Source organism: Saccostrea echinata, unplaced genomic scaffold (genome assembly GCF_033153115.1).
Source record: "Saccostrea echinata isolate AGI-Se365-2 ecotype Australia unplaced genomic scaffold, CSIRO_AGI_Sech_v1 ptg000036l, whole genome shotgun sequence".
NCBI lineage: Eukaryota > Metazoa > Mollusca > Bivalvia > Ostreida > Ostreidae > Saccostrea > Saccostrea echinata.
This window is the reverse complement of record NW_026889785.1, coordinates 4,292,722-4,314,906: the sequence shown is the minus strand read 5'-3', so window position 1 is coordinate 4,314,906 and position 22,185 is coordinate 4,292,722. Positions and strand designations below refer to the sequence as shown.

At 35.5% G+C, this 22,185-nt stretch overlaps 1 long non-coding RNA gene across 1 annotated transcript; it reads right to left on the bottom strand.

Annotated features, from left to right (window-relative positions):
- Positions 1 to 16,343: 16,343 nt before the first annotated feature.
- Positions 16,344 to 19,589, bottom strand: LOC133199765 (uncharacterized). Its single transcript, XR_009722841.1, has 3 exons — positions 19,533 to 19,589; positions 17,819 to 17,884; positions 16,344 to 16,505 (listed from the first exon to the last, which is right to left on the bottom strand). It is a non-coding gene; the product is annotated as an uncharacterized LOC133199765 (long non-coding RNA).
- Positions 19,590 to 22,185: the final 2,596 nt, after the last annotated feature.

Here is a 22,185-nt window from a genome sequence, read left to right as displayed (position 1 = left end):
ATTTCTGTGGAGAGTGGCAATGTCAAGCTTGTAAGCAGTTTGTGAATGTAGATCACTTGTGTTACATGAGAGCCTTAGAATGCAAGGAAAAGAAACCTAGATATATCTTTTTTGACTTTGAATGCACCCAAGATGACGTTTTGTGCTGTGCAGAGGGCTACTCCGTAACAAGAAATCCTAACTGTGTACAATGTAACAACAACACCGAGTCTTGTTTGGAATGTGCTCTTTGTACCAACTGTCAACAATCCTGGTGTGGGAAATTTCAGCACATACCAAATTTAGTAGTGGCTCAAAAAGTTTTGCGAGAAATGTATTGACGAACAAGTTGATACGAAATCAAAGTGCGACAACTGCGGAACTAGATGTGGGAAGTGTGATGAAATTGACAAAATAGAAAAAAACTTATGTCAAGCCTCCCTGCAAAGACACGTGTGTATTTCGCGAAACCGTGTTTCAAGGTGACAATATAGCACATGCTTTTGGATCGTGGCTGTTTAACGAAACACACAAGGGTTTTACAGTCATTGCACATAATATGAAGGGCTATGATGGCTACTTTTTGCTTGAATATCTCTTGGCTAATTCCATAGTTCCGAAAGTCATTTATGCTGGGTCTAAAATCATGTACTTGCATGTGAAAAGAGGATTGAATATAAGAGTCTTAGATTCTCTTAATTTCCTCCCCATGAAGTTGGCAGAACTGCCTAAGGCATTTGGATTGGAAGAAATAAAAAAAGGATATTTCCCCCATTTTTTTAACACGAAAAAAAAAAAATCAACTACATTGGGCCTTATCCTGCCTCCAGATTTTATGGAAGTGATATGATGAATGCCAAAGGACGACAAGAATTTCTGGCATGGTATCATGAAAAAGTGGAAAGTAACGAGACCTTTGACTTTGCCAGAGAAATTTTGGAATACTGTCGCAGCGATGTAAACATACTGAGACAGGCTTGTCTGAAATTTAGAGACATTCTTATGACTATCACTGGAAAACAGGAAGTGATATTTGACGAGGAATTGCCAGAAACAAAATTGATGGGTGAAGTGGATCCATTTCAGCACATCACAATTGCTGGCGTCTGCATGCAAGTGTTCAAAGCTAAATTTTTGCATGAAGATTGGCGCGTTAAAGTAAGAAATGATGGAGCGTTGACTGACTGGCTACCTGCCCGAAGATTACAAGGAGAATTCTCTATCTACTTCAATGGAAGTTGGGTGACGGGCAAGGAATTACAAAATCAAGATTGCGTTATCGAGGAATCCGAGTTTGTCAGCTCTTCAATTTCACAAATTCCGTCCGTGGGCTATGGACCTTTCTTAGGTCAATACAGTACCATTTCCATTCAATGGTTGTCTTGGGTCCAAGAAGACCATTACAGAAAGACGGGCAGTAAAATCTACATTCGCCATGCATTGAATGATGGTGAAGTAAACCTACCGGGAACGAGATACATGTTAGACGGGTTTTGTCCAGAAACAAACACAGCTTATGAATTCAATGCATGTTTCTGGCATGGGTGTCCGATATGTTTTCCCCATCGGCGTCAACAGTTAAAACTTGTAAGAACAAACCAATCCATGGATGAGTTACTGGCCTTGACTATAAAAAAAAGACGATACATTGAATCAATTGGGATGAAGTATGTCTGCACGTGGGAACACGATTTTGAGAACTTGCTGACCCAAAATAAAGAGGTGGCAGCCTTCATCGACTCCTTGGATGTACAAGAGAGGTTAGACCCTCGAGACTCGTTTTTTTGGGGACGCACGAATGCTGTTAAATTGTACTTTTGTTCCGGACGGGGAGAAATGATACGCTATCTGGACTTTTGTTCTCTCTACCCTTCAGTCAACAAGTATGCCAGATATCCCGTCAAGGAACCAAAGATCATAACACGCAATTTTTCACACATCAAAGACTACTTTAGAATTGCTAAGATCAAGATATTACCCCCCAGAAAGCTGTACCACCCAGTGTTGCCTGAAAAAATCAATGGAAAACTGACTTTCTCTTTATGTCGCACCTGTGCAGAGAAACAGCAACAGGAACCATGTCAGTGCAGCGACGAAGATAGGGCCATTATAGGAGTGTTTTGCACCCCAGAAATTCAAAAAGCGCTAGAATGTGGTTATGTCATTTCAAAAATTTATGAAGTGTATCACTGGGACGAAACGACAGAGTATGACGTAGAGACAGGAAGCGGAGGATTGTTTGGTGAATACATCAACCTGTTTTTAAAAATAAAACAAGAAGCCAGCGGATGGCCCGATTGGGTGCAAAATGAAGAGGATGCCATCAAATACATTGCAGAATATACTCTTCGAGGGGGAATACAACTAAACAGGGACAATATCGCTAAAAATCCAGCATTAAGATCGATCGCCTATTGCTAAATTCGTTCTGGGGAAAGTTCGGCCAACGTCTTAACATGCCTCAGACCACGTTTTTTCACGACAGCGAAGCCGATAAGTTTTTTCAATTGTTGGCAGATCCTACCAAAGACGTCAGCAATTTTCACATCGTTACTAAAGAGATGATTCAAGTCGACTGACAGCAAAAGGGAATGACCGCGAAAGAAGATTATCAGACTAATGTATTTATTGCAAGTTTTACTACCTGCTGGGCGAGACTTAAATTGTATGAAGTTCTACAGATGCTGGGGGAAAGGGTTTTGTATTTTGATACAGATTCAGTCATCTTTGTCAGCAGACCAGGGGATGAAGAACCTGAAGTCGGATCGTTTTTGGGACAACTTACTAATGAATTAGATCCCTATGAATACATTACAGAATTTGTCTCAGGAGGCCCCAAAAACTATGCCTATCGAACAACAAAGGGAAAAGAAACTTGCAAAATTCGAGGATTTTCACTCAATTATGACAACAGTAAAAAACTTAACTTCACTTCGATGTTGGAATTGGTAACCGGGCCACAGAATGAAAACGAGTCAAGAACATCAAACATCGTGATCAGTCACCCAAACAAGATCGTTAGAAATAAGCAACATCAAGTCATCTTTTCCCGCAGAGAAGAAAAAGAATACAAACTTGTTTACGACAAAAGAGTGATTCAAGACGGTACTTAGGACACATTGCCTTATGGTTACTAAAATGTATGCATTTTATAATAGAATGTGATTTTGTGTATGATTATATTTTTGTATTTTAGTGTTTGTGAATATTGTAGGATTTGAAAAAAAACAACATTATATTTTGTTGAAAATTAATGTTATAAAATTATTTTTTTCTAAACAATGTATTTCTTATGTTTTACCTTTCAGATGTTATCTTAAAACATACCTTGTACATTATTTTCAACACATTAAATCACTTCTTTTTGATATCTAAAACTTTACTGATGTTATTTTGGACACAAAATTTATAGACTTTATTTCTTTAAAACAACTTTATTGATGTGATGATATATCAAATTGCTTCAGTTTTAACAACAACAACATCGTTGATTTCAGTTTGACAATACATTTTTTTATTTTCATTGTACATCATATAATTCATTCATTATAACCTCATGTAAAGACTTTTCTTTGTATTGATAAACAATATGCATTAAAATTTTAGTCACTTGATATTTGATTTAGTCATTTTTTTCTTGGGAGGTTGATAACCCGGCGGTGCACCGTCTGTCTGTATTTTTACTACATATCCACTACCACTCTGTAACTCGGAATGATCCAACATTTTCTTGTTGTATATGAATGACGTGGGGGTGTCGATGTCTTTCAGTGCTTTATAAAACTGTTGAAATCCAATAGGATTCCTTTAACATTTGGACTTAATGCATGTTTTATAAGATCACTGATGTGAGAACCCTGAATGACGTCACCCTTGTAGATTAAATTTCCATTTTCTTTCCAGGACATTACGTCTCCTCCGTATCGTGATAAAAATTGAATTAATCCTCTCGCCTTGTTTTGATATTTCACTGGAATGGTGTGCTCCAAGATTTCTAGAATTCGGGTTTGAGTAGGTGGGTCTTCATTATTGGGAGGGTCCTTCTTGGGTAGAGGGGGTTTCTCCTGTAGACTGTTCGACTTTTCCTCCGATTTCAGCAGAGTTTGGAATTTTTCATTTGGTACGAGTACTAGTTCTCGAGCCATTTTGAAAGTATTGTAGTGCTGGTTTAATTAAATGAGATATGATCTTCTGATGTTTTAACAGTAATGTTCCTTTATACACGTTATAAATAACTTCGCAAAGTGTTTGCATTTGAGCAAACGTCATGGTTGTCAATAAGCTCCTTCTCTGCTTGGCGCTTGCAGTACACAACAAGTCTAAAAACGAGAAATGTGCTTTCAGTCTGCGATTCATCTTGAAAATGATGCAAATTCGTAATTTAACATCACATTTATTTAGACAGGTAGACGATGGTATCCTCTTTGGGTAAAATATGCGTGCGCAATCTATACTTGTCTTCCGTCCCAGGACTCATGTCGACAACTAAATATCCAAAGGGAATCATAGTAGCCTTATCGTAGGCATCTTTAAAATATTTCAATTTCGATGGAAACACTTGAGATCCAAAAGTTAACACTTGTCTGGAATCTCGTACATTTCGAAAGAGAATGACATAATGACAATTTAATGAGATGGTTTTAGCAAACTTTCCGGGCATGTACAGATTTTGAGCAAGCATGAATACACTCACTCGACGATGGTGAGCCGTCACACAAAACAGATTCAATGATTCTTCACTTTTAGTAACTTGCATCATCATATCGTCTAACACCAAGACGGTGTGTTCCACACCATCACTCCATTCCTCGATTTGTTCTTTGGAAGGCAACCCTTGATGCAAGATCAAATTATCGATATTTTTCTCCATGTCCTCAAACAAAGGTTGATATTCTGTGTAAGCGATAACTATTCTTTCTGGTGGTTTCTGAAACATGCCATCTGCTTCTTTAAGAATTTTGTAAACTAGAGACGTTTTACCACTCATGGTGGGACCAACGATCATGGCTGTAGCAGGGGAATGAAAGGGTAAAAGTAATTTGCGTTCCCACCAATCCTCCATCATCACTTCTCAAATAAGACTGAATCAGGAATATAAGAAACTTCTAATTTTAATGTGAAATGAAACCAAAAAGAAAATGACATCATCTTTTTTTTTTTTATTTACAATACACATGCTAATATAGTCTTTACAAACAATTGGTATAATCAGATACAAGACGATATACGAATAAATCTGGATCATCCTTCATGCTAACATATTGTACAATGTATGGTAGGTTATATTTGCGACATCTCATCAGTAAAAAAAATAAAACATGGTATCCACACGTTTCGGCACTCTTTTTCTGCAATGGTTTATTTGAGTAAATTGTATTCTCTGAATTGAACATTAAAAAAGTCTTAAAACGTTCATCATAATACTCTGGTGGTTTGCCCAGGCTGTCGAAAAATTCTGCTTTTTGCGGACTTTCCATCCAAAAGGCGATCCAGTGTTTCCCCGGGAGATGAGAGGATTCTGTGTTACAAACAAATGCCGATGGGTAAAAATCAAGTTTTGCTGGTAGTGTATCTGGTGAATATACACCTTTGACGAATGTGGAAAGCAGCTCGTCATCCCGAATGAAGCAACGAATTTCAGAGGCATTCATACTTTGGTGTATTTGATGTCACGTGAATGATCTACTTCCAAGAGAGCCGGGAACTCTGCATAAGCCAAGCAATTTAGTGTTTCGACTGTATCGGCTGCAAACTTCACTTCTAATCTTACGTTTCCTTGTCTCTCCAGGTTGAAATACTCCTCACCCAGATCGTCAGGGGCCAGGCTAAAAGCATAAATGGCATACCCTTTTCCAAACATGAATCTTTTAATCTGTAGACCTGCATCTTTATTCCATTTCTCTGCCACTTCGAACAGATTGACAAAAGGCGAGATGTAATTTTGATTGACTCCTGTATCAATTTTCATGGGTCTGTAAGCTTTCCCCATTGACGTAGAGAGCTATTTCTTCTGCCAGATTTTGAAAGTTAAAGGGATTTTTCTCGTAGTTACCGTTTACGGCCGTCTGTGACACGAAACAGAAAAGAGCTTTGGTAGGTAGATTGTTGGACCATACGTTCTGCCAGATAAAGGAACCAGATCCCTTTGGACAGGTACTCATTTTGACTTCGGTTCTAGTCAGAGGATACTTGGCCGTATTGTCCTTCAGTATCTCGGCATGATTGATCAGTACTCCACTGTCGACTTTAATCATACAAGCTTTAAATGAAACATCTAACAACTGTAATTTGTAACTTGGGCTTGCTTCTTTGCTCATAATGATAAAGGGAGCGGTATTCCTGAATAATTTTAAGTGCATGTCCACACCGTTAACCAGGTATTTGTCAATTCTAAAAACGTCCTCGTACAAGGGACCTTCCATATCAAATATATGACTCTGCTGTGTAAAAGAATATCGGTTAGCCAGTCCTCCCTTAGAACCACCGTAGGCGTCGGGGTTGTCCATGTCGTCGTCGTCCAAATAATATAATTGGGACTGTAACTGCGATTGCGTGGCATCGCCTCCACTGGAGAGAAGGAGATTCAGATAAGCTTTCCAGGGATAGTAACTGGTGTTGAGGGAAACGAGTTTTCCATTCATGTAGACGTCGATCTGTGACCACATTGATTGCAGAGGTACATTGATAATTCCGGTCTTCTCCTGGGCGGCCAAAAATGCACCGTCCGATTTAATGACTTTACATTTTACATACAGTCGGCTGCGTCTTAAATCTATGTACTCGTTTCCCTGTCCGGGTACCGAAATTTCGATGGGAGCATCCTCGGAATCGAAGGAGCTGACGGGTCTGCATTCCGAATAATAAATTTTTTCTACGGCTACTTGATTGGGAGGGACTGTAAATAAGGTTAATTCTGCTGGAAGTCCGATGTCGGTGATCTTGTCATTTAAAAAAGCCATCCTTATTTTTTCAGTTTCTTGAATATAGTACCTTCCCAATCTTCTCCCTCAAGTTTTTTTCTCTTTACACGCTTAAATGTTGTCGTCTTGACAGCTGATTTAGGTTTGATCCTTTTCTGTCGTTTGTCGGGTTTAATAGTCTTTTCTGACACGTGAGGAATTTGTTCCTTGATGGCCTCTTTTAGTTCCGATTTCGCTCTTTCTTCCACGGCAGCCATGGGAGTCACGTGTTTCCCCACGACCTTTTTGCCGGGTGATTCCGTTGAGTGAGGGTTGACGGGAATCATGTAAGGTTTCTTGGAAAACATTCCTCCTATTCCACCACCCGTTTGACGACCCCTATATTTTCTAGGTCGAAACTGACCATCCATCATGTTTCTGTAAAACGATTTCCAGACCCTAGGATCTGAAACGTAGGTTGAACCCATCATTGTATTTCAAACAAGCGTTTCTTCAAGAGGAGTGTTACGGTTACACCGCCTTTTAAAAATGAAGCTGCTTGATTAGAAGAGTTCCTTATATAGATCCTCAAGTCTTGAAATTCACCCAATCGAAGGGATACTTCGTAAGGGGTAGTGTATATATTGTTCCCAGCCTTTTCTAAAAACACTCGTCGTAAGAGAGGTAACTCTCTCTCTCCCACTATGCTGTCTTGACACAGATTACTACACACGTATAATTCGCGCTCGGTATTACCCGAGAGTAAAGAAAATTCCAAAAGTGAAACGGTCCAGTGGCCTTGAAAGTACAACGGTTTTGGAATATGTACTTTAAAGTCATACGGAGTGTTTCCGGGATAAACGTTGTGACTGTCAGAAGATCTGAGAACCAATCTTATGCTCATTTTTTTTTTTTAAAATGATCATCTATTCGCAAAATCCGTCTTATTTATACCTCCTGCAGGTCTGACTTCTTGATCCAGGAATTAAATTTGGCTGGCCACTGGTGCCATGATACCAGTACTTCAGCTACCCCCTTTCTCTTTCGTTCTTTCAAAATCTTATCGATTTTCCAAATGGAATCGTCGTCCTTGTTAACTTTCTGCAGTTCTTGAGAGTAAAAGGTACCGGATATGGATTCGTCTGCAAAATCTTTGTATATGTAAACGGGAATGCCTTGACTGCGGAATCTACTGCTGACTTTGAATATTTCTCCTGTCCGCTTTTGATCGTATTCTCTATGAAACAATCGGCGCAAATGTGTTATCCGCACTTTATCGTTAATCTTAAACTTGTATGATTTCTCTTTTGAATATTTGGTACTTGGAGACTTGACGTTCATGGGACCTTGTGTTTTCTTATCATTTTTAGTTCTCTTTAAATAAGCACTGTATCGAACTTAGTCTTCGTTATTTTCAGTGACGTTTGCAGGTGCAAATCCTCCCAAAGGTCGAGACGGCGTATTGTTAATGCTCTCTGTGATAAATGGTAATTCGTTCAGGTATTTGTAAGATTGCTTATGAGCAAACATTCTGTGTAATCTGTTTTCTAAATTCTGTATGCTTCTCTCTGCAAAGGTACTTTTTGTTTCATTTTCCGTAAATATTCGATGTACACTTTCTTTTTTCAAAAATGCAGAAACCCATCTATTCTTAAATTCGCTACCCTTATCGGTTTTCAGCACTTTTGGCTTTCTCCCTTTGGCAAATATGACTTTTAAGGCATCTATCACGTTAGTGGCTGTCTTTTGTTTTAAGGGAGCGGTAAATAAAAACCTCGAAAAGATATCTTGTAACACTAGAATATACTGAACTCCATCGTTTTCCTTGGATATGTTTCTGACATCTTGTAATTCTCCATCCCAAATAGAGTCAACAGAATCGGTCAAAATGTGCCTTCGAGGAAACTTTCTACGAACCCTCTTTTGTAGAGAATACGATTCCAAATCCGATAAAAATTGTTTTATGGCTTTCAAGCCGATTTTATGTTTCCCCTCTTTTTTAACGATCTGATAAAGTTTATAAGGACCTGCAAATGAGGCTGCCTTTTTAACATCAGTCCAAATGTTTTCCAAGTACGTCTGTTGTTCTTTTGTCAACTTCATGTTCACATATGAATGTAAAAATCAAAACTTAGACATTATATATAATTTATTAAAATCAGTATGTTAAATGTGATTGACATCAAAATGAAATAGAAATGATACAAGTTACACACATATATAATAATATTTATCATACATAATATTCATTATTTATGTCACACAAAACAATATTTACATTCTTTTTGTTTGCTGAACACAGTTTTATGTAATAGATATGAACACATAGTCATTCAAAAAGTGTCACAATCTCCCTCTTTAGTAAGTATAGTTAGTGTACTCGTTGGGGTTGCACCTGGGGCACTGAAGAAATCCCATTTGATGGCTCTCCGAATTTTCACAGTACTCCACGCTTCTTATCTGGTCTCCAATCTTTTCTTCTACGCGTGGTATTAGACATTTCAATTCTTCCCACTCATCGAATGTAAGCGCCGCTCCACGTCTGGTCGGAACTATGTCTTTCTCATTTGGGGGCTTCCACCATTTCCTTACGTTGACCAAGGCAAACCCTGTTTCGACGGTGACAGAAATTTTCTCCTAAATGTCTTTTATACGAGACGGGCATTTCCGCCTCGTGGCGTTCGATGGTGGCGTCTATCTCTTCACTGTATAGTTCTGACAGCTTTTTCCATTTTTCTAGATCAAGGGCTATTCCCTTTTTCGTAGGATACAATGTTTCATCTTCTTCTCGTTCTTCATACACTCTCAAGTGAACTTTTGTTTCCCCTTGAAACTCGGCAATGACAAGATACCAGTTTCTGCCTAGATCTTCTCTTAGAAGTGGTTCCTGCTTTTCTTGGTCAGCGTCAAGCTTTGGTTTCTTTGAAAGAGGAGACTGGTCAAGTGAAGTCTTGTCTTCGTTTTCTAAGTCAACAAACAATCGTTTTCTAATACGGCCGGGTTCTGCAGGAGTCTCTACGTCTTTGCATTTCCACTTGGTCATAGAATTGACAGCCATTCTTGTGAAGTTTGACGTGACGGGTAGCAATCTGAAGCGAGTGTGAAAACACAAATTATTTCCATCGTTTTTATACTTAATACGTGTCGTCATTTTCTATTTTTTGATATAAAAATCATCATATACCAAAAATACAAAAATACTGTCATCACATCTACAAACTTTATATAACTTCATTTCTAAATTTTATATTTTTTCGTTTTTTTTTTCAATGGGTTGTGAAATACTGTTGACATCTGTATCCGGCAGACCTTAAAAAATGTCTATTTTCCCGTCAATGAAAATGTGTATCCTGAGTTATCAATAGAAATTTTGTCATTACAGGTATTCTTGGTAAGTCATTGTATCTTAACTTTCTTTATTTCATAAGAGTGGTGAAATAGTCTACCTCACTGATTTATGTCTGAAAACACGACAATTTTCATTTGTGAAGCTTCATGCTACATTAAATTGTCACAATAACAGAAGGTAAAATCATTCAAAAATCACTCTACCTTGACTTCAGTACGTCCTGTTCTGGTATCAATATCAATACGCTTTTCCCAGACGTAATGGTAAAATGGTGAATGTGATTGTAATAAACTTTCCAGTCCCCCTCCTGCTAATCCACAACCAATTTTGAATGGAAAAGCTAGTCTTCTGTGAGGAATATTTCTTAATTTGGAAAGACTTTGTGCAAACCATTGCTCTCTATTAATTTGAGAATCTTTGAAAGGAGGGATATTTCTCCGACTCCTATGACCATAGTCCCACTGTGAAAATAAGCAAATGACGTCAGGCATACCGATCTCAGGGGATTTCATGATCTGTATAGTTCCAGGTGTACTTCTGTCATTTAGAACAGCTAAGTTTCTTGTACCTTTTGGTCTACGTGTTTTGTACATATAACCCCAAGGGTACGTTTTGCTTATTTTCTCACTTAGTCCGTGAGGTTTAACAGTCAAACAGTTACACGATGATGAACGATTCCATCAACGTCCTTTATTTCCAATAAACATCCATATCTATATTGAACAGTCATATCTTGTACTGCCTAGTTTCTTTTGTAAAATAGGTGAAATTAGACTCTCTGTTTGTTGAATTCTTCTCTTAAAATGTGCTCTGTCAATGGCATAAGTCACCCATTCACCCTTTCTCTCCTCGACAGGAACGAAAAAAATTTCTGTATTGTCAACTAAAATGAACATGTTTTTGAGATGTATGTATATTTTTTTTTACATCACTAGGTAAATGCTCCATATTAAATATCACTTTAATATGGAGAATATTTTTTCGGCATAACCCTCCGTTTTAATAAGTATTCCTCTGACCCCCAACTGTCAGCAATATCATAACCGTGCTTAATCACGGTCTGAAAATCTTTGATACAATCTGCTTTGCGATCAAACCATTGACTTTCTTGTAAAGTCCGGGTTTTCTTTTCAGACTCTTTCGATAATCTTAGTGCACTCCAGGCTACAATTTTCCATTTGTACTGTGTCCTTCGACTGTCCATAGTGAAATAAAATCTTAAGCCAAAAGAAGAGATATTTATAAGTGAAAAAACCATTTTCATTGGACTTAGTGTCAAAAAAATAAAAACAATTAATTCATTTAATATTATGAAGTATGGAGATTAAATTCAAACTTGCACACGGATCAAATGAGGGCGTTTTAAAATGGAAGAGTCAATATGTCCAACAGATGTTTTCAAATACTGCCATTGCATTCTACTCATTTGTATTCCCTCAATAGTAGGTAACCCGTCTTTAAAACGTCGAATATCAATCAAACTGTCCTGGTTCAAGCTACATATAGAAACATAAACATCATTAGTTAGGGGAAACTGGTCGGTATATGGACACATTGTAGACGTTTTGTTCTCATCATTTTTCCATTGTATGATATCCATCGCTAAATCAATACCATTTTGTCCTTTCTCCAGCCATAGGAGATTGACACAAAGCAATATAAAAATGGCCATTAAAATGATAAACATTGGAATCATCCACACTTTGTCCCTCCAGCAAGTACGTTTGAGTGTTGTTCTACACTCTTCATCACAAGTGTTCTCAATCAAATTTGTCATAACCGCAACACTCTCCATTTCAATGTATTTTTTTCTAGCCAACCTTTTCTTGGTCAGTACAAAGATTGAATGAAGATTCGTTCATCACTTTTATTCTTTTATACTCCCCCATTAATAGTTACAATGGTCACAAACAACGGCCAATTATATTTTGGACACTAGATCTATCACTTTGCTTTACATCTATTTATTTTAAACCATATAAAGTTTTCAATTATAGATTTAGGACATACATCTATAATTATGCATTCATTCCTCGCATACATGACGCATGCTCAGATGTCATCTTATGAATTGCACAACCTTGCGTCATAAATCTATAATTGACCCACCCGCCATTTTTAAATACATCTATAATTGGCCCTTCGCCATTTTTAAATACATCCTAAATATAAACATCTACATCCATGAAGGTATACATGCAGCAGGAAGAGGCAGCGGATGGGTTTATTCCACACCCCTGTTCCTGGGAAAGTGAGACGTGAAAGCATGTCAAGGACAGTCTAGAGTAAAAATATTAGAAGACATGTCCACCGAGAAGTAAGCGACTGGTGCAAAGGAGAACAAAAGGTTCAACAAAAGAACAGAAAACACCAGAACATGAAGAGGAATTCGCTTGGGTTTTTAAATAAACCATTCATATTTTTGTTTGGTTGTGAAGTCATTCTTTGATTATCTTTATGTTGATAACAACTTTTTTTCACATGTGTAAATGAACCTTTTTTACGTTTTATTTTATAGTACTTATTTGTAATTAAAAAAAAGATAACCTGATGCACTGTTTTTGTTGTGTTTTGTCTGTTGGATGAATAAAGGACTGATTATGAAGAAGGCAATAGGAGATGCGATACTGGTTTAATATATAGCAAAATGAAATAATTTATGCAGAGGAAAGATTAAATTTAATATATATAATAATGACATTTTATATAATTAAAGATGAATGAAATATACAGTAACAATTTGTAAACTTTTAATTTCATGCAAATAAAATAATATATTTAATGCCATTAAATATCAAATTTAGTGCACTAAAATATGTAAACTTTTATTTTAATGCAAACAAAATGATATATTTATGCCATTAAATATCAAATTTTCTGCATTGTTAACTAAGCAAAAAGTAGGACATTACATTATATTTAAGTGAAGTAAAGCTATAGTAAAGGTCACCTTTTAGAACTTTGACTTTTTTCAGTGAAGTCATTTAAAGGTAATGTAAATTTAAAAATTGGCTTTGTAAAGCTATTTTTTCACGCAGTGTATTATCGAACTCAATCGTCACATATATACAAGTATCATGGGGAAACCTGTTAATATATTATTTGTTTGTGTTATATTTGAATCCATACATTGTTAAGTTGATCTTTAAATTAGAACACTTTACACTCAATTATATAATCATTACTCATTTCGATAATATGCCATTTTTGCATGTGTATATCCCATGATATTGAATAATGTTATGGACAATCTTTAAATCACCTGCAATTGGTTATTGAGAATTCTTGAAAAATACATTCAGGAACGCATGCATCTTCCTACCGATTAGTCGAGGGTTTCTTGACATGGGAAGATGGAATGCATGTACAAGTTTAAAAATACTAAATATTTGGAATACACTTGCTTCTGGCCCTCCTGATTGGAAAGATGATGCTTGGGGGATGTTTAAAATTCATTGCTCTTTATCATCAATGATGCATCCATCTCTGATCACAGGCCGAATAATGTCTTCGCCTAATTCGAATTTTGTGATTACTGAAGTTGAAAAAAGACTCATCTTTATAGAGCACACATACAGTTATATAGTACTTATAAATATTATTATCAATAATTCATTATACATCTAATTTTGAATTTAAAGTTATGATGAATCTGTATTTATAATGTTAATATATAGTGGCAAATACTAGAATGTAGTTTAGATTCATTAAAAAGTCTAATCTTTGGTCTTCAATACTTGAAATCTTTTTCCAAAGTGAAAGGCCTACACAAAACCACCACTGCTTTACTGTAGACTGAATACAAATGTATATTAATGATAAGTATGAACATTAAGGATAAATAACACAAACTTTTTTCAGAAATCAGCAACATTTTTCATTGATTAATATTCAAATGGGTAACCTGAATGATATTTTCCAGGTGGGGTAGGAGAATTTTGTAAGATTTTGTCACAATGTCAAAAATATAAGCAACATTTTGTATAGAATTACATAGAAAACGAAACAAAGTCACATATCTAAGCACCAAAAACTTAGGATCTTTTATATTTCAGGGATTGATTAAATATTTCATCTCCATTCAAAATCAGTCTATATATATATATATATATATATATATATATATATATATATATATATATATATATATATATATATATGTATCAATCCATGCATCAAATTTGTGTTTTTGTTATGTATCCTTAAACTTTATTTTATTTGGTAGGAGTCTAAATTCATTTGTAACAGAGGGAGGGATGACTGGGTTTTACTCATTCCCACGTCAAAAAAGAAGATTGAAATACGTTTTGCAAAATGTATTTTTAATCTTTTACATCTCATAAGTCCAAATCCACCATAGTCATTCCGCTTATTGAACCTATCGCTGTTGGTTTGTTTTTAATGTCCCTTTCGAGAAATTTTCACTCATATTGAGACGCCGCCACTTGCCGTTGGAGAGCTGCAAATTTATACCTATACTTGGCACTCATGGCCATTTGGCAGTGAAGGATCTTTATCATGCCAACGCCTGCCGTGACACAGGGCCTCGGTTTTTAAGGTCTTATCCGAGGGACCTGCAACTTTCACTTCAAAGTGCTGAGCGCCTGGCGAAGGAACAGTTGCTACCTATTTTTTTTATCGACTTAGGTCACTCGAGGCTGAGATTCGACAAAAGAAATGAACTTCGTATCAGTACTATTCACTGGGTGAAAAAAGCAGTTTCCCGTCATGGGAAACTATATGGAAACCACATGGAAACCTCAAGATTACATCATGTTTCCTAGTGGTTTCCGCAGAGGATGCCAGGTTATTCCGTCAAGTTTCCGTGGCACGGAAACTACTACGCTCCGATTCCATTAGGTATCCCGAACCACGGAAACCTCAGGAAACCTGAAGTTTCCCGAGCCTCCATGTAGTTTCCCATAATGGGAAACCTGAAGATTCCACTGGTTTCCATAATTAGGAAACTATGTGGAATCGGAGCGTAGTGGTTTCCATGGAATGGAAACTTGATGGAATCCTCAGATTTCCCATGAACGGAAACTAGAGGAAACCTCATGATTCCTCAAGTTTCCATGACTCAGGAAACTACATGGAATCGGAGCGTAGTGGTTTCCGTGTGATGGAAACTTGGTGGAATAATCTGGTGTCTCATAAAAGGAAATTACAGGAACACTTCAAGATTCCCTTATTTATCTGAGACGGGAAGCAATGTGTAATTGCGGTGTAATAGTTTCCATACCATGCAAACTACAGGGTAGTCGGAGCATTTCAATTACGAAAAATGATTGACAAGCAACTGGAAGCTCAAGGATCCCTGTATTTTCCATGGTAAATCTTTCTTGTCTAGAATGTGAAAAGAGAACAGCAGGTTTAAATCAAAATATATAATTATTAATTTCCTTGGTAAACTGTGTTTTCTTTCCAAAATCTATCAAGAAAATGTATAAAAAGGAAAAAGCATTATCAAATCATATGTTTAATAATTCATTTGATGTGCAAAAACATTATTTGAAAAATGATATCAAAATAAATAAAATCATATATCTTGGTAAACAATGAAGTAGTCTTTCACATCGTATTATATAAGTCCATTCATAAACTTCATTAAATACTCTATACTTCTTTCAACATCAGCTTCCTTATTTTCTTCACATCATCTGCAATCTGCAATATATTTTCATACAAAATTATTATTTGATGTAAGAATTGTATGCTTGAATATTATTTAGAAATCTGACATGATCACTCAATGTACTTTAATGTACCAATATCAGTGATTAGTTTCAGTCTTTAAATTTAATGAAATCCGAATAATGAACATTACATAGTAAGGTTTTAAGCCAGATTAATATTAAAACAGGTATGATTGAGAATATGACCATCTCATGCATGTAGAACACTGCTTTTAGTTGAGTGGAGAGACATGTGCTCTGGACAAGGATATTACAAATCTTTTTTTCTTATTAATTAACATTAGACCTAGAAAATTGGTTAAAGATCACTACACACCCTTCATCCCATGGCACACAATCCAGATCATACCAAGGGAGAAAAATTATGCTCTGGACAAGGACTTTAGATAAAGATATATAGTGTATTTTGATACTGACCTTTGACCTAGATAATTGGTCCAAGGTCACTTTTTACCCTCCATCCACAGGCACTCTATGAGTTAAATTTGAGTGAGATTGGGCTATGAGGAGAGAAAATATACTCAGGACAAGTGATATCAGATGGACAGACAGATTATCTCATGGCATCCACAGAACAGGACCCTAAAAAATCAATGCATATATATGTAAAGTTATATCCATATAAGTCAATATGAATTCATCATATGTTGCATTGCATACACATGTTTTAATCATGTTTAATACCTTATGAATAATTTCAAATTGCATGTACACTCAGTTTACATAAAAATAATCTAAATTTCATCAAAGACGACCAACATAACAGCCATTCAAGATTTAGTTAATCAACATTCAGTACAAGTTCTATATGCTATATCATATGTACAGACACATACTAGTATTATTTACCTGCATTCTAAATCTTGTTTTATGTCACTGAAAATTAAGGCGATAGCCATTAACCAATTTTAGCCCCAATTTACATACATGCATGTTGTAATGTTTGTTCAAGACTTCCCATTTATAAATATTACCTTATAGTATATTTAGTTAACATATACCTACATTTAAAGCTTCAATGTGTTTCACTGAATATTTTAGAAATTACAGTCATTAAAATACTGACCAGCCAGAAATCAGTAAATGCATGTGCATGTCCTTATTTTTCATTCTTGTATTGTTTCATTTAACATGTTTCAATGTTAAAAAGTTTTAGTAAGTTATAGAGTTATAATATTTACTACTTTATCATAGCCATACAGTTGAAATTTGGCATCTCGAACACAGACATCTCGAATACCATAGATACATGTATGTTGAAGTAATTTGAAAGTATTCTTTAAGCATTTTAATTACTCCTGATATCTTGAATCCTCAAATATCTCAAAATATTTTCAATGATTGAATTGAACTTTGAACCATGGCAAAAGGACTCTTAAACAAATATTCATTATTCTTAAGATGAAGTCTACAGGTTACAAAATTATAAGTTGCTCAACAATGATCATATCAACAATATTTAAGAGAGTTGATCATTTCCCCTTGGGGTGAAGGAGGGGGGGGGGGGGAGGGGGGCTTCCTCTGTACAATTTAGAATATCCTTACTTTGTGTCAACCTTGGTTAAAATTAGTGGTTCTTGGGAAGAAGTTACAGATGTGAAAAGCTCACAGATGGATAGACAGTTTGATGGACAAAACAAGAGGTGATTAGAAAAGTTCACATGAGTTTTTAGCTCGAATGAACTAAATTCCTCACTGCATGGTGTATATTATGCGAGATATTATCCAGACAGAAAATTTTATAGAGGAGTGAAAAAGAAGACTCCAAGCCATAATTTTACATAACCTCTTGTAGTTTGCAATTGGTATTTCAACATTCCAATTAAACTCAAGTTCTTTTCTTTTCATGCAATTGTTATACATGCCTATTTATGATTGAATTAATTACCACTTACCACACGATCACATCTTGATTCATCATACATCTTACTGGTTCTCCTTTAATGTCAGTTTTCTTCTCTCTGAAAGAATTTATTATGTACAGTTACTACTGCATTCTGATTTCACCTATGAGACCAACAATAAACAAGTGTCCCAGGGGCCACATTGCTCACCTAAGCACTTTGGGTAGGAAAAAATATAAATCAGTTCAGTATTGAAAAGTTTAAATATAAAAGTGGTTTGGAGGGGGGGGGGGGGAGATTCTACACTTTCTAAGGATGCTTTTGAATTAATATGACACATATTAGCATTGCTGTTCTTAAGAAGAAAATCCTTTTTATTCCTTTGTATAACTATGATCCCCTGTTATGGCCCCTCTATTCTCCTGGGGGGGGGGGGGGGTCATGATTTAAATAATATCTACATTACTTCATCGGCCGTGTATATAAATATGACCAATCATGGCTTCGTTGTTCTTGAAAAGAAGAATTTCTAAGATTTTTCCTATGTACTTTGATCGTTCATTGTGGCCCCATCCTACCCAGGAGGTCATGATTTGAACAAACTTGAATATATACTAGTTGAGGATGTTTCAACATAAGTGTCATCTTTCCTGATACAGTGGTTCTAGTGAAGAAGATTTAAAAGATTTTTTCCTATGTATTCCTATGTAAAATTGATCATCCATTATGGCCCCGTCCTACACTGGGGGTCATGATTTAAACAAATTTGAATTTACACTACCTGAGGATGCTTCCAAATAAGTTGGAATCTTTCATTGCCATGTGGTTCCAGAAAAGAAGATTTTTAAATGATGCCATAAATTTTTCATTTATTTGTAATTATTTCCCTTTAGAAGAAGATATGGCCCTTTATTTGAACAAACTTGAATCCCCTTTACCCAAGGATATTTTATAGCAAGTTTGGTTGAAATTGGCCCAGTGGTTCTTGAGAAGATTGAAATGTGAAAAAATTACGAAAACAACGGCGACAGACAAATTTCGAATTTTGCAAAATGTGGGTCGGAGTACATCAAACAAAAGTATTTTTAATAATGGCCTAGACTTCAACAACTACCAGGGAGGAAAAATATATAAACAAACAAAAATTTCAAACAAATGCGGATTCACTTATTTTTATCATTATGCTTCTACGATGTTGCGACCGCCATCAATAACTGATGATTGTAATTTAGATGATTCATTTGCATTACTTGAAATACTATAAAAAATTATCAATATTTGTACATCATGTAGGCTATTATTTTTAACATTTTCAGTAAATCTCTCAGCAGGTCACACATGAAAAATTTTGTCTTTTGAACAGTAAACTGTTTCAATTTACAATCTATCACTTGTTTGTTAAACAGTTGTTATATTATTATAGACAGTGCACTTTAAAACCAATACATTTTCTCTATACAAATCATCACTATGCATATCAATAAGGGTTGTGCTATGGCTTTGTAAGATGTATATGTACTCTAGTTACAGACAATCTATTTACATTGTTCTTATGATTCTTCACAATTTGTAATTATATCTGCCACATAAAGGCGTTTTATCTGTGTCGGATTACAATAGTCAGAACTCTCTCTTTCAGCTGTCTTTTAAATTTCCATTGATGATGTCCTTCGTGAATAATCTGATAATTTGAGATTGCGGACACCTTTTGTTTAAATATTAATGACTTAATCGTAATTTAGTAGCAGAAATAATTCATTTATACCTTGTCGTTACATCATAAAAAGTTCCAAAAGTCTAACAAGTTCATGAAGTTGACGATCTGAGAACACATGTATTCAAACCGGATATATGTTTTGTCCGTATTAACAAGGAAACCATATTCGGTACAAACATTATTATCCGATTTAACAACGAAAAAAAATCATACATTTTTCATTTATATACATAGAGAGAGAACTATTATAGTAAGCATTCATTTTCGATAAAAAAAAATAATCTAAAATGCAAAACGTACAGTATGGAAAAAGACAAATGTGGTGCCATAGGGTCTAGCTATACAAAGTCTACTATCTATGCATCTTTGATCGTAAAACACTAAATACTGTATAATTCAAGTTTCTCTTTTCGTTTTGCAATGTGTAAACTAAAATATTTAAAACTTAGATATCAAACATTTCAAAATGGCGTCAAAACGAATGTGGTCTTCGATGGGAAAGATTTGTTCTGCCCATTATTACTATTATTTACCTTAAAAAAAGTATATAAAAATATACGTACACTAATCCTTGGTTGTTGATCATTGCATTTTTCACAGTTTTAAAGACACTGGGTGGCGAAAACATCATTAACTTTTCAGATTTGCACCTTACACCCGAGTTCTTCTCCGTCTTGCTCAACTCCAAAAATGGCGCCTCGTGAAAATTGACCAATGAATAAAGCCTCTGCAGAGCGATGCATTATGGGAAACAGAACCTATTTACTTTAATAAGTTTTTATATATAATATAATTTCCCTGTGACGGTGATTATGAGTTCTTTTCCTTAATGAAGTTCTTCTCTGTTCATAGAAAGGGGGGTGCTCCTCAATAAATTTGCTGATAATTAGTATACTATAGAAAACGAAGCGTTTATCTGAGGGTGACCAGAGAAAGTTTATGTGTCTGGTGTGACCCCTCAAATTGTATGACTTGGGGGTGGGGCGTGGGCTGGGAACGTAGTGCCCATCCAAACAGAAAATGTCCGCTTGCCCTCTCCCCTCCAACACTACTTTTTCATTAAATTATTCATTATTCTGATTAATGTATAATGTCACAACGGAAGATGTTAAACCTTTATACATGTATACATGTTTTGTATTAAAATTGGAAGTTTCAACAGGAACCCTTGAAGGAACTACCGTCAGAAAATGAATAATTGTTGAGTACCGTAGAAAATGGGGGGGGGGGGTGCATTGTGGACGTGCCATACGTCCCTAATCATATTTTTTGTAGTATAGGAAACAAAACTTATTTCCTGTTGCGACCCTCAAAATAAACATATGATGACTCTTTATCAGCTGTTTATTACTTTGTGACAAGAATGTTGTTGTCCTTTGAAGTCTGTCGTAAATTTCGATGGGCATTTGGCATGCAAATGAACTACATGACATGTATACAGAACAGTATTTTATTTTTAGTGATGATGGAAAAGTTCGGCGTCAAAAATTGCTGTTTAGTAAAAGGAATTAGGGTATGTTAGACTAGTATACACTTGTGAAAATCAACTTGAGACAAAATAATTTAATTACCAGCAAGGACGGTTCAAGAATAATAAAAATTTGATTTTTTTTCTCATGTTCGGCTTTAGATACTTTATTGAACCCCTTCCTTTTTTTGGTTTCGATTTTGAGCCTCACTCAGTTATCAATAAGAATCAGTGGACAAATTGCTGGACTTTTTCCAATTTGCTATATTTTACTTGAAACATCTTTGCCTTTAGTTATAAAATTTCTCACACCGTTTTAATGTATCAGAATTTTTCACATTTAATTTGAAAATTGATTTATAAAAAAGGAGAGTAAACAAAAGGTGAATAAAAAAACGAACCAATAGCTAAGCAAAGGTAGGGAAAACGTGCAGTATTTTAATTTGAAAAACACCGCCCGTAGAATGCGAGGATGGGGGGGGGGGGCAGGGGATGAAATTAAATGATTTTTTTTGGCTTGTCAGATTTTTTTGGAAGCCCCCCCCCCATTTTGAAACTGTTGCTAAAGACCTAAAACACATGATAAAAATAAGCCCATAATTATTGTAGGTAACCTACAATTATGTCCATTGCATTCAGAATTTTAGTTGTGACTGGTAACAATTTGTCAATATTTGATCATCTGATTTGTTGGAAAATAAATGCCCAGTGTATACTCGTTGATGTGCAGGGCTGTATAAACATGTATATAGCTATATCTGGCTTAATTTAGCCGTTTAGCCAGTACCGTCCTGTATCTTTCATATAAAACTTTTTTCTGGTAATTTCTGGTAAGGTTTGCTAGTTAAGAACTTTCTAGTAAAGTTTTGCCCCAAATTGAAATTACTTTCATACAGGCCTGTAGTTTGAGTAGACAGTATTAAATGCAGGTTTTTTTTTTTTTTTTTTTTTTTTTTTTTTTTAAATAAGTAATGTTACATGTCGGCGTATAAAAATCAAGAAATGGACGGCGTACATAAAGAAATGTTTGTACATGTAGTAGTATTGACAATCACCACATCAGTATATAATACCTATATATCGAAAGAAACTATTTTCTCTCCATTTTTTGAAGAAGGGAGGGGGGCTTAAATTTGTAGGGGTAACCTTCTGCTTAACACAATGCACGATTTAAAAGGAATATTTTCGGTAAGCATCTACGTGTAAAACAATTAATAAATTATTGTTTTTTTC